Source organism: Humulus lupulus, chromosome 6 (genome assembly GCF_963169125.1).
Source record: "Humulus lupulus chromosome 6, drHumLupu1.1, whole genome shotgun sequence".
In the NCBI taxonomy this organism is placed as follows: Eukaryota; Viridiplantae; Streptophyta; class Magnoliopsida; order Rosales; family Cannabaceae; genus Humulus; species Humulus lupulus.
The window spans coordinates 133,332,491-133,345,814 of NC_084798.1; positions in this window are offsets into that span (position 1 = coordinate 133,332,491).

The following is a 13,324-nucleotide window of genomic DNA, read 5'->3' on the forward strand; positions in this document are numbered from 1 at the left end:
CAGAGCTGACCAGTGGGAAAGTTATGTGGGTATGCAAAGAAAGATTTAGGGAATACTTCAAGGTCAGACTACAGATAGGTTGGTATAAGGGATGTTGTAGAAGACGGTTTTGGCCGACAGAAAGTCTATTGAAGCAATCGAAGGAATTTGATCTTGGATTAGCCAGAGTGTTATACTGCGGGGATTGCTAGTATCGTCGGGTTAGGACGAAAAGTACAATGTTGGATACAAGATGGGACGATGTCCCCAAGAGTTGATCTACGACCTGATTATTTCCAGTTGGAAACCAAGGATAAAGACTTTTCGTGAATTGATTAGGTTGCACCGGGCAGGGTGTGAGGAATTGGTAACAAGGATTCTGGAATGATTCAAGCTGCAGCAGCACAGGTAAGTTCTTTAGACAGAGAATACATGAACGGTGTGGGCAAGTTCCCTTCAAGTTCACGAGCAGTACATATGGATTACTCCCAGACAGAAATGGTGAGCAAGTGACTATGCGAAAGACGTTTGTACCCAGAAGGCAAAGTCAAAGGTAAAGTTCTACGGAGTGTTAGTTTGGATGTCGTCAGGAGTTCTCAGATTACGGCTGCAAGAAGAAAGGACAGGTAAGAGAAGAATTGATCTGAAGCCGCAAAGAAGCTAATGAAGAGCGTCTGAAGAATTGAAAGCATAACAAGATTGGTAAGTGCGACATCTACTGCATAAGCACCTCCGGTGATTTCTACGTCAGAGATGAGGAGAATAGTAAAACTTGAGGTTAGACGGACTGAGTGGTGTCAAATCAGAAGGAAATTCAGAAGGCAAGGTAAGAATTGATTAGTATCTGGTAATGCTGTAATGCGTGTGTGTTATGGTTAAGTCGACTGTTGTGCATGGCATCAGGTACTTAAGTCTAGGGTATTAGTAAGAAAGGTTAACATGAGACACAGATGTGGTGAAAAGTAATAGACGGATGATCAGTGTTTGAATCCTCGATTGAGCGAGGGGAGATTTAATTGGAGACGGAACTCCTAGCTGGGAGGCGTGTGTCAGTCGGCGAATAGCGCCATAGATTGTAATGGGGTGGACAAAGCAACGACTGAGATCGGCATAATGTCAATAGGTAAGGGTTAGCTGGTGAGTACCACTGAGCTATGGAATCCGAAGTGTTGGCTTGAGTTGAAACAGGGAAGGACCCTGTCTTGGTGTTACAGTAGGATACCAGGATCGAGTGAAGGATCCAGGCAGGATATGGTTTTGAATGAGGATTCTGAATGGACATCATTCCACCTCCTAGGGTACATTGTACCGGGAGGGCTGAGCGGGTGACAGCGTTTAGGTGATGTGGTAGTGTATCATGAGGATAGACCACATTAGACCTTAAGTAAGGTATTTGGACATGAAGAGTTTTAACTCGGTTGTTTGAGTTAATGTTGATTGGGTCGAGTGAACTGGTTTCAGAATGGAGCGTCGATGATATCGAATTGAGACCCTTTAGTAGTTTAAATTTTGGAATGGGCCTAGAGGACGAAAAGAGCAGAGTGGGAATCTGTGATTACTAGTGGATTGCAAGTGGAACGGCAGTCTGAAAGTTTATCAGACTTCAACTGAATCAAGCGCTGAGTATGCGAAAACTTGAGATTTTAAGGGAAACGTTATCCCTGGTGAGTTAGCCGTGGTGGCAAATGTTGGCGTCTTGTTAAAGTAACACGACATAGGACATGGTAAGAGACGAAGGATAACGAATACTACTAGTTGGCATTGGTTCAGAGAGAAAGCCAGAGAGGTTGTTGGAATCCTTAAGGCAGGAGTGTCTGCATATTCGAAAGAATAAAGAGCTGGTAAATTGCTAAGTTATGAGGAAATAAAGTTCCGGGAAGAAAGAGTTGCGTCTCTGCGTAATAATAGACGAGGATCTGTAAGGTGTTCAGAGAAAGAAGGGAGAGTTCTGATTCTTAATTCGGCATAAAATTCGGAAGTTGTACTAAGGGTTAGGCCGGCGGGGCCTACAAGCTGATCCCACCTAGTAGAGGTGATGACTTTTGAGTATCTCTGGAATCAGGAATAAGACAGTGAATTGGTCATTGTAATCTAGGCAGGCCCTGAGGCTTCAGCAGGATTGCTGTGTAAGCGAAAGGCTATCGAGAGTATGGCCGTTAGACAAGATCTTGTGAGGCAAGATTGTTACTCTTGTAAGACTGTTGTTGAAAAGTAAAGTAAAGGCGGTGGACCTTGGAAGTTATGGTCAAGAGCTGCGGGTTTATTGACTGATATGTTGGATAAATTTCGAGGACGAAATTTTTATGAGGAGGGGATAGTTGTAACGACCCAAATTCGCTAATAAGGCTTAAGGGCCTTGATTAGCGTGCCAGGAGGGCATGATGGGATTTATGTGTGATTTTAATGATTTAAATGCATGGTTATGATTTAAAGCATGTTATATGACTATTTGTTTATCTGAGATGCATGACTATGTATGTTAGTATGCATGTAGGCCCGGATCGTGTTAGAAGGGCATAATTGTAATTTTGGCCATGATTGGGCGTAACTGTATTGATATGTGTTGATTGTTGAGGCCACAGTGGTATGTGGATGTATCTGTGCTTTGTGACTTGAGGCGATCCCAGTGAGCAGGCTAGCGGAAAGTGTTGACAGGAATTTATACCCGGCTCGGGGCGAGCCTGGGGGTATAAGCAGGAATTCAGAGAATAGATTGAGATTTATTTTGATGATGGGGGATATTTATTTGGTGATTTATAAGGTATTGGGAAGCAACGGAAAAATATTAGAGACACTTGAGGATTAGCGGGAATTGGGTGAATGACTAAAATGGCCCTACTTGAACAAAAGGATTTAGAATTAATAGGAAGGGCATTTTGGTCATTTGGCTTTTAGAAATTGATTTATGAGACTTTACACTTAGTGGGATTTATAGAGAGTGTTGGCTGTGGAGAGAAAGAAAGAAAAGAAGGAAAAGGAAAGAAAGAAAAGAGGGAAAAACAGGTGGGTTTTCCAAAGGGTCGGTTTGTGCATTTTTGCACCATTCCGCTCCATTTTTCTTGGAGTAAAGCTTAGTGGAGAGCAAGGATAGGCTGAGCATCAAGGATCTTGGGTTAGACTTGAAGATTTGGCAAGAACACATCAATGTTTGAGGTGAGTTTTAGAGATTTTCGGTTTTAAGGATTTTGATGGTTTAAGCTGTGTTTTGAGCTGAGTTGATGGGAATTTTAGGGATTTCTGGGCAAGCTTTGAGGGAGAGCAAGCTAAGGAGGCTTAGGGTTGATTCAAGGTCGAAATTTGCAGCAATGGTATGATTTCTAAGACTCTATCTTTGTGGTTTGCATGAATTTCTGGTTTAGGGTTGTTCATGGTAGATTTTGAGATTTGGGATAAATGATCTTGGGATTTGAGGATTTGGGATGCTTGGGTTGAATGGAGAGTGTTCATAAGCTTGATTTTGAGTTTGGTAAAGATTTGGGGAAGTTTGGTTTGAGATTGGGTGAAAGAAATCGCAGAAATGCGATTTTGGGATTTCTGGGCTGCAACTAGCGCTACAGCGCTAGTCAGTGGGCACTGTAGCGCTAGCCCCTGTTTCAGGGGGGTGCATTCTGCTTGTAGCGCTACAGCGCCCTCTTTAGAGCGCTGTAGCTCTGCACTGTTCACAGAGAGGAATTTTTGAGTTTTGATGATGGATTTTGACCTAGGGTTCGGGGCTTGTTTCCGCCACTTTGTTTTGGGGATTTGGGACTTCCCGGGGGGCTCGGGATTGGTCCCAAGGCTAGGCATTCGGACTTGGGGTTCGGTGTTGAATTTGACCTATGTTTGTGCCTAGGTGTGTGCTAAGGCTCGAGTGGGATCGTGCTCAAGGAGTCAGGTGATCTAAGCTATTGATTGGAAAGGTAAGAAAACTATAACACCCGTAGGATAGGGCGTGGGCCCATAGTGTGATTGCCGGGCATGGCCCTATATTGCATGTTGCATGATGAGATGATTGCAGGGCATGGCCCCAGATAGTGTTGTGTGCAAATGTTTAACCTTAAATGAATCGTGATGTGTGTGAATGATTATTTCGAATGTACTATATGTGTGATTATGATGAAATGAACGGCAGAGGCCGGGTACGGCATAGGCCGGGGCGGTCGTGGGCCGAAAGTAACACACAGCACATGGGATGCTTATATTCAGGGTGGGACCCAAGGGATACATGAGTTATCCTCGCGGTGAGAACCGATACCCCAGGCTTCGGTAAGGCTCTGGGGCGGCATGGCCGTGTTTGCTTAGTCTAATGGTTGACTTGTTTATTTGTGGATTATCTATTATGATAAACTGTATACATTGCATATGTTATGTTCTGCATGAGTTTTCTTGCTGGGCTTCGGCTCACGGGTGCTCTGTGTTGCAGGTAAGGGCAATGACTGATTCAACCAACCATGAGTACGGAGAGCGTGAAGCGACGTGTACATGTTTGGCCTGCCCGACTGCTTTGGTTGGGGGTTTATTCGAAAATGGCTGTAATAATCTATGATTTTATGATTTCTTAACTGTAACCTTATTTCAAGATGTAATTAGTTTTCAAACCTTATTTTGGGATCCCAAATGTTTAATGATAGAAGTTTTAATGAAACGACGCATTTTCAAAGATTACAGCCTTAACTTTTAATTAGTCACACTTTTGCTCAAAACCTCGGTTAGCGAGTTCATTGCACACTATTTCGTCTTAAAAACTCACTTTGTAACGGCTCTAAGCAAGTAGGGCGTTACATGCACCAAACTCCAAGAGGAACTTGACAAAGCCCGAGCCAATGAGAAGAGCACAAAAGAGCAAGCACTCAAAACGATCAAAATGCAGGACCAGCTCCAAGCCAGGGTTTACAACCTCCAAACTAAAGTTGATGGCCTGAGGCCAAGATGAACTCAAATGTAAGAGATTTATTCTACAAAGTTTGGTGCTTCAACCAGGAGGGAGACTTCTCGTTTTCGGGGGCAGAGCTGTGGGATCGCTACCACACAAAATTTCAATATCACCTAGCAAAAGAGCCCTCAGAGATAGTGGAAACTTCTGTGGCTGGTGAAGATGGCGAGGAGGACGAGGTCACCTCTCAAGGGCAAGCTATCGGAGCTTGGGATTGAGGAGCATCTTTGTCATTCTATTGTTTATTTTTTAAAAATTTTGTTGGGGAGATTTTAAAATCTCTTGAAACTAGGCCTTGTAGGTCGAGAAAATTAACCATTTTGGTTACTTTTGAGGTTAATATCCTCGTTCTAATTTTGCTTCTTCTGGATCTTTATATAATTCCATTCTGTCATGTTATGCTTTTGAATTCTACACAGGTAGTTATAAGAATTATTTTAGATCGAAGTATGCTTAGAACTTTATGCTTATTTGCTAACCTGGTCAAATCTAGGATTTCAATAGCTTAATAGCATACCCATTAATATTTAGTCCTTGTACCTGGTTCAATCTATGGTTTTATTGCTTTGATAATTCTTGGCTAACTTAGTTAAAATCAGAATTATTACGGAAAAACTTGAGCTTTTTCAAGCGACCAAAATTTTTCCTTTCCCAATTCTAAGTTAACATAATTTTTCAAAGACTTAGTACTTAAAACAATTATTGCCATGGGTAGCTACCCCCCAATCGATCGGAATTTATGCATATTCTAGGTCGCTTTTAGAGGTTTATAACATACAAATTTAGAGAAATGTGGTACCATGTTCAAACTACACAACAACCATTGTATTTATTTAATAAAAATGAACAAAAGGAAATGACTTTTATAAATAAGCCTCACAAATAAACATAAAAATCAGACTAGGAGCAACCACTCACTGATAATACTTCTTCAAATGCAGTGCAATCCACATTCGTGGAACTCCTTCTCTATTCAATCAAGCTAACTTGAATATTCCTCCCAATACAACATCTGTAGGATCCTTGTTCACCAAGAACATCCTCCTCAATACAGAATCTCCTAAATCAAACTTCCTTTCTTCGACTTTAGAGTTAAAATACCGACTTACTTTTTGTTGATACTAAGTGAGCTGAATTTGTGATTCTTCTCGACATTCTTCGATCAAATCCAGACATGCTTGTAGTAGGTCATGGTTTTGTTTTTGATGTAAATTATTTTGCCTATTTGACCTCTCCAAGGCTTCGATTGGGAGCATTTCCTCACTTCCAAAGGTTAATGAAAATGAGGTATGACTAGACATGCAGTGAGAAGTTTTGTACACCCAAAGTACTTGTGGGAGTTTTTCAGGCCACGCACCTTTACCGTCTTCCAACCATTTTTTTAAGCTCGCCTTTAAAGTTTTATTTACCGTTTCCACCTCTCTGTTGGCCTGCAGATACGTCACTGACTAAAAACTCTTGATAACCCTGTACTTTTCACAGAAGCTGGTGAAGAGCTTGTTGTCGAACTAAGTCCCATTATCTGATACTATTTTCTTGGGAAGCCATAAGCGACAAATTATGTTATTTATCATGAAATCAAGTACTCTTTTGAGGTTATTGTTGCTAATGGCCTGGCCTCTGCCGACTTTGTAAAGTAATCTACAATGACCACAACATAGTGAACTCCTCATTTTCCAGTTGGCAGTGATACAATCAAGTCTATTCCCCAAACAACGAATGGCCAAGGCGAAGAGATTATTGTTAGCACAACAGGTGCAGCCTGAGCTACTATCGAGAAACGCTAGCATTTATCACACTTCTGGACATACAAGGTCGAGTCTTTTTTTCATGGTGGGCCACAAATAATTTTGCCTAAGTACATTCCTGGCTAGACTCTGCCCCCCAGCGTGATCTACACAAAATCCTTCATGAATTTCTTTTAGAATTGCTTGGGCTTCCTCTGGCGAGCACACCTAAGCAAAGGCATAGAATGACATCACTGGTACAGGACTCCTTCAATCAAGACATATCTTGGGATCTGGTACAACAATCTTCGTGTGTCCTTACGATCCTCCGGTAGCCTTTTGGAAGTGAGGTAATTTGTGATTGGAGTCATCTAGGTTGACCCAACATGAATGAGCTCAATATTTTCTGATATTTCTTTGTTGCTCGACTTTTGAAGGCACTCAATTGGGACCACATTCAACGTGTCTGCTTCCTTGGTCATGGAAAGTTGAGCCAATTCATTGCATTGATGTTCTGATCTCGAGGTACGTGCTCAATAGAGTAAACTCAAATTCTGAAACTTTGTGCTTTACTTTGGCTAAATATGCAATCATCCTGATTCTGCGGGCCTGGTATTCTCCCAGTACTTGGTTTACCACGAGCTGGGAATCACTGATGTATTGTATAGCCTCCGATTTCAACTCCTTAACTGCTCAAATTCTAGCCACCAAAGCTTTGTACTCAACTTTATTATTTGAGGCTTTGAATCTGAACCTTAGAGCAATATGGAAGCAATGTCCTTCTAGAGTAGTCAAAATGATTCCAGCTCCTGACTCGTGCTCATTAGATGACCCATCCACGAACAATTTCCACAATTCTTGCACTGACCCCCTTATAGGTTCCTGAAAACTGGTGCACTTTGCCACAAAATTAGGTAGGGCTTGCCCTTTGATGGTTGATCATGGTTTATATCAAATCTTGAAATGACTGAGTTCGATAGCCCACTTTAACAACTGTCTTGATGTCTCTGGCTTTTGCAATACCTTCCTTAAAGGTTGATCAGTTAGGATGTGTATTGTGTGGTACTAGAAGTAAGGTCGTAACTTCCTTGAGGCTAAGACTAGGCAAGACACAAGTCTATCCATCAAAGAGTATCGAGTTTCAGCTCCTAGAAGCCTCTTACTAGTGTTATAGACCGGCTTCTAAGTTCAATATTCTTTTCAAAATAAAACTGCGCTGACTGCGTTTTCCGTCACAACCAAATAAAGATACAAATCATCTCCATTGATAGGTTTCGATAGAACGGGGGGATCAGCCAGATGTTTCTTTAGATCCTGGAATGTCAGCTTGGACTCATCAGTCCACTCAAATTTTTTGTTCCCCCTTTTCAAGATATAGAAAAGGAAGACACTTATTAGTGAATTTTGACACAAAGAAATTCAGAGCAGCAATTCTCCCTATCAAACTCTGGACATCCTTCTGCTATATAGGAAAAGGCATCTCTAGCAAGGATCTGATCTTCTCTGGGTTGGCTTCAATCCCCCTCGAATTTATGATTGTGGATGCTCAAAAATCCAAGCTTGTAAAAGGTCCAAAACACATGCTAAGGTCCCATAACCGCCTAAACACATGCCTGTGCCGTGAAGCCCTTGGGCCACCGTCCTCTCGCAGGTAGGCACGTGAAGCTGTACTCGACGTGCTTAGCACCCATGCACCTTGACAAAGCTTCTCGGCATGCCTAGAACCCATGCACCATGACAGAGCCTCTCGGCATGCCTAGCACCCATGCACCTTGACAAAGCTTCTCGGCATGCCTAGAACCCATGCACCTTGACAGAGCCTCTCGGCATGCCTAGCACCCATGCGCCTTGCACAAGGGCCTCTCTCGAGACCCGTCTCGCACCTGCCACCTCTCGGCGCACCCAACGAGGCCATGCCTCGTGCAAGCGTCCCTCGCGAGACTCATGCCTCCTATCCCTTGGCGCACCCAGTGAGGCCACGCCTCGCGCAAGCATCCCTCGCGAGAACCGTCTCACGCCTGCCATCCCTCGGCGCACCAAGCGAGGCCACGCCTCGTGCAAGCATCCCTTGTGAGACCCCTCTCCTGCGTACCACCCCTCAGCGCACCCAGCGAGGCCACGCCTTGCACAGGCATCCCTCGCGAGACCCGTCTCGCGCGTACCATCCCTCGGTGCACTCAGCGAGGCTACGCTTCGCGCAAGCATCCCTCGCGAGACCCGTCTCACGCGTGCCACCCCTCGGCGCACCCAGCGAGGCCACGCCTTGCACAAGCATCCCTCGTGAGACCCGTCTTGTGCCTACCATCCCTTGGTCCACCCAGCGAGGCCACGCCTCACGCAAGCATCCCTCGCGAGACCTCGCGAGACCCGTCTCGCATGTGCCATCCCTCGGCGCACCCAGCGAGGCCACGCCTAGCGGAAGCGTCCCTCACGAGACCCGTCTCACATGTGCCATCCCTCGGCGTACCCAGCGAGGCCACGCCTTGCGGGAGCGTCCCTCGCGAAACCCGTCTCGGGCGCCTAGCACCTACATCTCATGGGTGGCCTTGAGGTGCTTCGAGCGTCTCGCGACAAGGGGTCCATCTTGCGCCAAGGGCATAAGAGCCCCATCATGCGCCGTGACCCCTACATGCATCAGGTATCTCGCACCCCGCACCTCATGATGGTGTCTCCTATGAGCACCTGCGAAAACTCCAACGTTTAGAGGTAAAAGAACAAGTATAATTCGAAAAGATCGTACAAGTACGGAGCTCATATGGGGTACGACCTGTAAGACCTCGTATGACTGATCCAAATACTCATGCCAGACAAGTAGTGGGAGTACTAGGAGAGGTGACACGGCCTGCATGTCTCTGACCACATACTGGAGCCGACACCACTACACCCGAAACCACTACACCTGAAACCACTCTCCTGACAATGTCCTTGTGTACGATCTGGTCCCCTGGACCACAATGTATCAAGGGCCATTAGAGCCTACTATAAAGGGAACCCTTCTTGAAGATTTAGGGGGTTTGTTGGAAAAAAAACATTGTACCATCATACCACAAGAAATACAAGTTCTTTTCACCATTTTCTTTCTATAACTATTCTCTAAGTTTCTGTTTAGATTTTTTAAGTTCTTCATCGATAAACTCTGTACTTATTTTTCTAACTTAACTTCATTGACGAGTTCTCACCTTCAACAGTTTGGCGCCGTCTGTGGGAACAGTAAGTGTGAAGACACTGTTCTTCCATCGATTCTGATAAGAAGGAAATGTCGCGACGTTCGAAATGATTGAGAGAGCCGCGAGAGGTGGAAGTCCATCTCGTTGGAGATCAGCTAATAGCCTCTATGAAGGATTCCCCTCCACCCGCAAACATGGAGGCCCCAAAGGAGCCTGAAGTTCACGGAGATGAAAGGGAAGCTGCATCCCCGACGGTCCCACCTAAGGAGGATCGTCCAAGGCCAACGGTTGCCCTAGCAAGGGGTGCTGGTGAGTTCCTGCCTCCAAGGCCGCCACAGGTGCCAAACTCCGACCGGCAGGATCGAGGCCCATCAACGCGCAGACCTGACAAGAACCCTCGGGTCCACTCCACTCTGTGAGTTCTAGGTCTCGATTCTATGAAGACGAGATTCGTGAACTTCACTGTAAGAACCAGAGGCTAGAACCCACCTTGGAAAACATGCAAGAGGTGCTAAATGGCCTGTGGCAAGGGAGATCAAACCTAACACTCCCTAAGTGGAAAGAGAGAGGTCAAGAGGGGGTTAGAAACCACCGTCCCAGTAGACGACGGAAGGACTCGACTCTCCACCAGTAACACCCCTTGGATGAAGTAGCACGAACATCCTGGACCACCGAAGCGGCCCCAGGGGCCGAAGCCGAAGACCAACGCTGCCCCTCGTAACGATGTCGAGGTCACCTCAAGGAGAACACCCTCAGATTTACGAGAGGAACTCAATAAAAAGAGGGCGGGTAAAAGGACTATTCCTCCTATGGCACCCCGGGAAGGCAAAGGAAAGGGAGATCCTAACCCATCCACGCTGAGAGACTCCTTGAATAAGAGGAGACAAGACCTGGACACAGAAATGAGGAGCCTACGAAGCAAAATCATCACCACCTCTGGAGGACAAGCCTTTGAGGATGAGTTCGACCATGAGTCGCCCTTCATCAAGGAGATCCAAGCCATTCAGCTTCTAGCCAACTTCAAGGAGCCTCATATGACCCCATACGAAGGAAGCACAGATCCTAAATACCATCTGGATGCATTTAACGACCTAAAGAAGTTAAGGTGGATTAGTAGCGGGGCCAGACGCCATTGCTTCACTGTCACATTGGAAGGAACTATGTACAAATGGTTCAAAAGACTTAGACCAGGGACCAATGGATCTTGGCAACAGTTTTTCGATGAATTTCTCCAGCAACACCACGCCGTGCGGGACTACACGATGTCGGGCACCAACCTCTCCAACGTGAAGCAAGGAGAAAATGAGAGTCTAAAGAGCTACATTCATAGGTTCAATATGGAGGCGGCCAAAGTAGGGACTTTGACCCGTAGAGAGTTGAAAATGGCCATCACAATTGGAGTACGCCCGGGAAGCAAGTTATGGGATAACATGCTCAAGAGGGAGGTCACAGATTTGGATGATTTCTACAAGCGGGCGCAGAAATATATTCGCATGGAAGATGGTCACGAAATCCTTAAGGCCGGAAAAGGCCAGTCTCCACCAAAACCCTCAATCCAAGAAAGCCAAAGTGGTACAAAGAAGAATATGGTATATGAGGGAACGAGAGATTATCGACCCCGAAAGCATCAGCGCACTGATGAGCGTAGACAGGGCCCTTACACCTTTTATACTGACCTCACCCATGCTAGAGAGCATATTTTCATCACGAACAAAAACCAGGTCCCTTTCAGAAGGCCCCCGCTAATGAAAAAAGACCGGTCCAAAAGAGACCCCAGCAAATATTGCCAATATCACAAAGATATCGGCCACACCACCGCGGAATGCAACCATTTGAAGGTAGAAATCAAGGAGCTTATTCACAGGGGACATTTGGATAGATATGTCTGCAAGGAGAACCAAGGCTAGAAGAAGGAGCATCCTCACCGTGGGTGCGAGAGGTGGCCCCAGAAGTACAACGAGATGTCAGGACCATATTTGGAGGGCCAGGATTCGGGGGAGAATCAAGGAAAGGGTGAGATAAATATGCCAGGGAGGCCAGACGAAGTCCGCCACCGTGCATCTTAAGTTTGGAGCAACGCCCCCCGAAGAGTTTTAAGGGTGAAAATGACTCAATAACCTTCTCTGAGGAAGATGCATGAGGTGTACATTTCCCCCATAATGACCCCCTAGTGTTGACTGTCCAGCTTGCTAACATGAGGGTGCATCGGGTCTTGGTGGATAACGGAAGCTCGGTGGACATCTTATATCGTCCAGCTTTGGAGATGATGGGGTTAAAAATCTGGCACCTAAAGCCTTGCAGTACCTCCTTGTATGGATTTACGGGAGATTCAATATAGCCTCTAGGGGCGATCGAGTTAGCCCTCACTATGGGAGAACAACCGAGACAAACCACCATAATGGCAAACTTTGTTGTGGTAGATTGCGCCTCAGCCTTTAATGCGGTATTAGGGAGACCTTCCCTAAGAGAATTGAAGGCGATAACTTATGTATACCACTTAGCTATGAAATTCCCAACTCCCGAGGGAATAGCATGCATGAAAGGAGAGCAGAAGGAAGTGAGGGAATGCTATAACACATCCCTCCGCATGGCCACAAAGCCATCAACGCCTATGGCAATGGTTGTGCATGAAGGCGTGAACCCGCACGAATTAGACCCACGAGTCGCAGAAGAACCCAGAGCTGAACTAGTAGAGGAGTTGGAGGAAGTCACGGTCATGAATGAGCCATTAAGAAAGTTGAAGGTAGGAAAAAACCTTGTGGGTGACGTGAAGGAGAAGCTAGTAGAATTCTTGAAAGCTAACCTCGACGTATTCGCGTGGAGTCACAAGGATATGGTAGGAATAGAGTCAGCGTTCATGTGCCACCACCTGAACATCGACCAAAAGCAAGGCCTGTGAGGCAGAAAAGGAGAGTGTTGGACCCAGAAAGATACGCGGCCCTAAAAGAGGAGGTTGACAAGTTGAAGGCAAATGGGTTCATCCGAGAGGCATTTTACCCACTATGGGTATCAAACCTAGTGTTAGTCCCGAAGCCCAATGGAAAATGGAGGACTTGTGTGGACTTTATTAGCCTCAATAAGGCCTGCCCTAAGGACAACTTCCCGCTTCCTAGGATAGACTAGTTAGTAGATGCCACAGCGGGGCACGAACTACTTAGCTTCATGGATGCTTATTCCGGGTACAACCAAGTACCCATGAACCCGGCTGATGAAGAGCACACTTCGTTCATAACAGACAAGGGGATGTATTGCTACAAAGTGATGCCCTTTGGTTTAAAAAATGCAGGTGCTACTTATCAAAGGCTAGTGAACAAAATGTTTGCAAATCAAATAGGAAGGAATATGGAAGTATACATGGACGATATGTTGGTAAAGACAAAGAAGGCGGGAGAGCCCACCAATGATCTCATGGAAATGTTCGACACCCTTCGAAAGTTTAGAATGAAGTTGAATCCACTCAAATGCACCTTTGGAGTTTCGTCAGGAAAGTTCCCAGGTTTTATGGTGAATTCCTGAGGTATCGAGGCTAATCCTGAAAA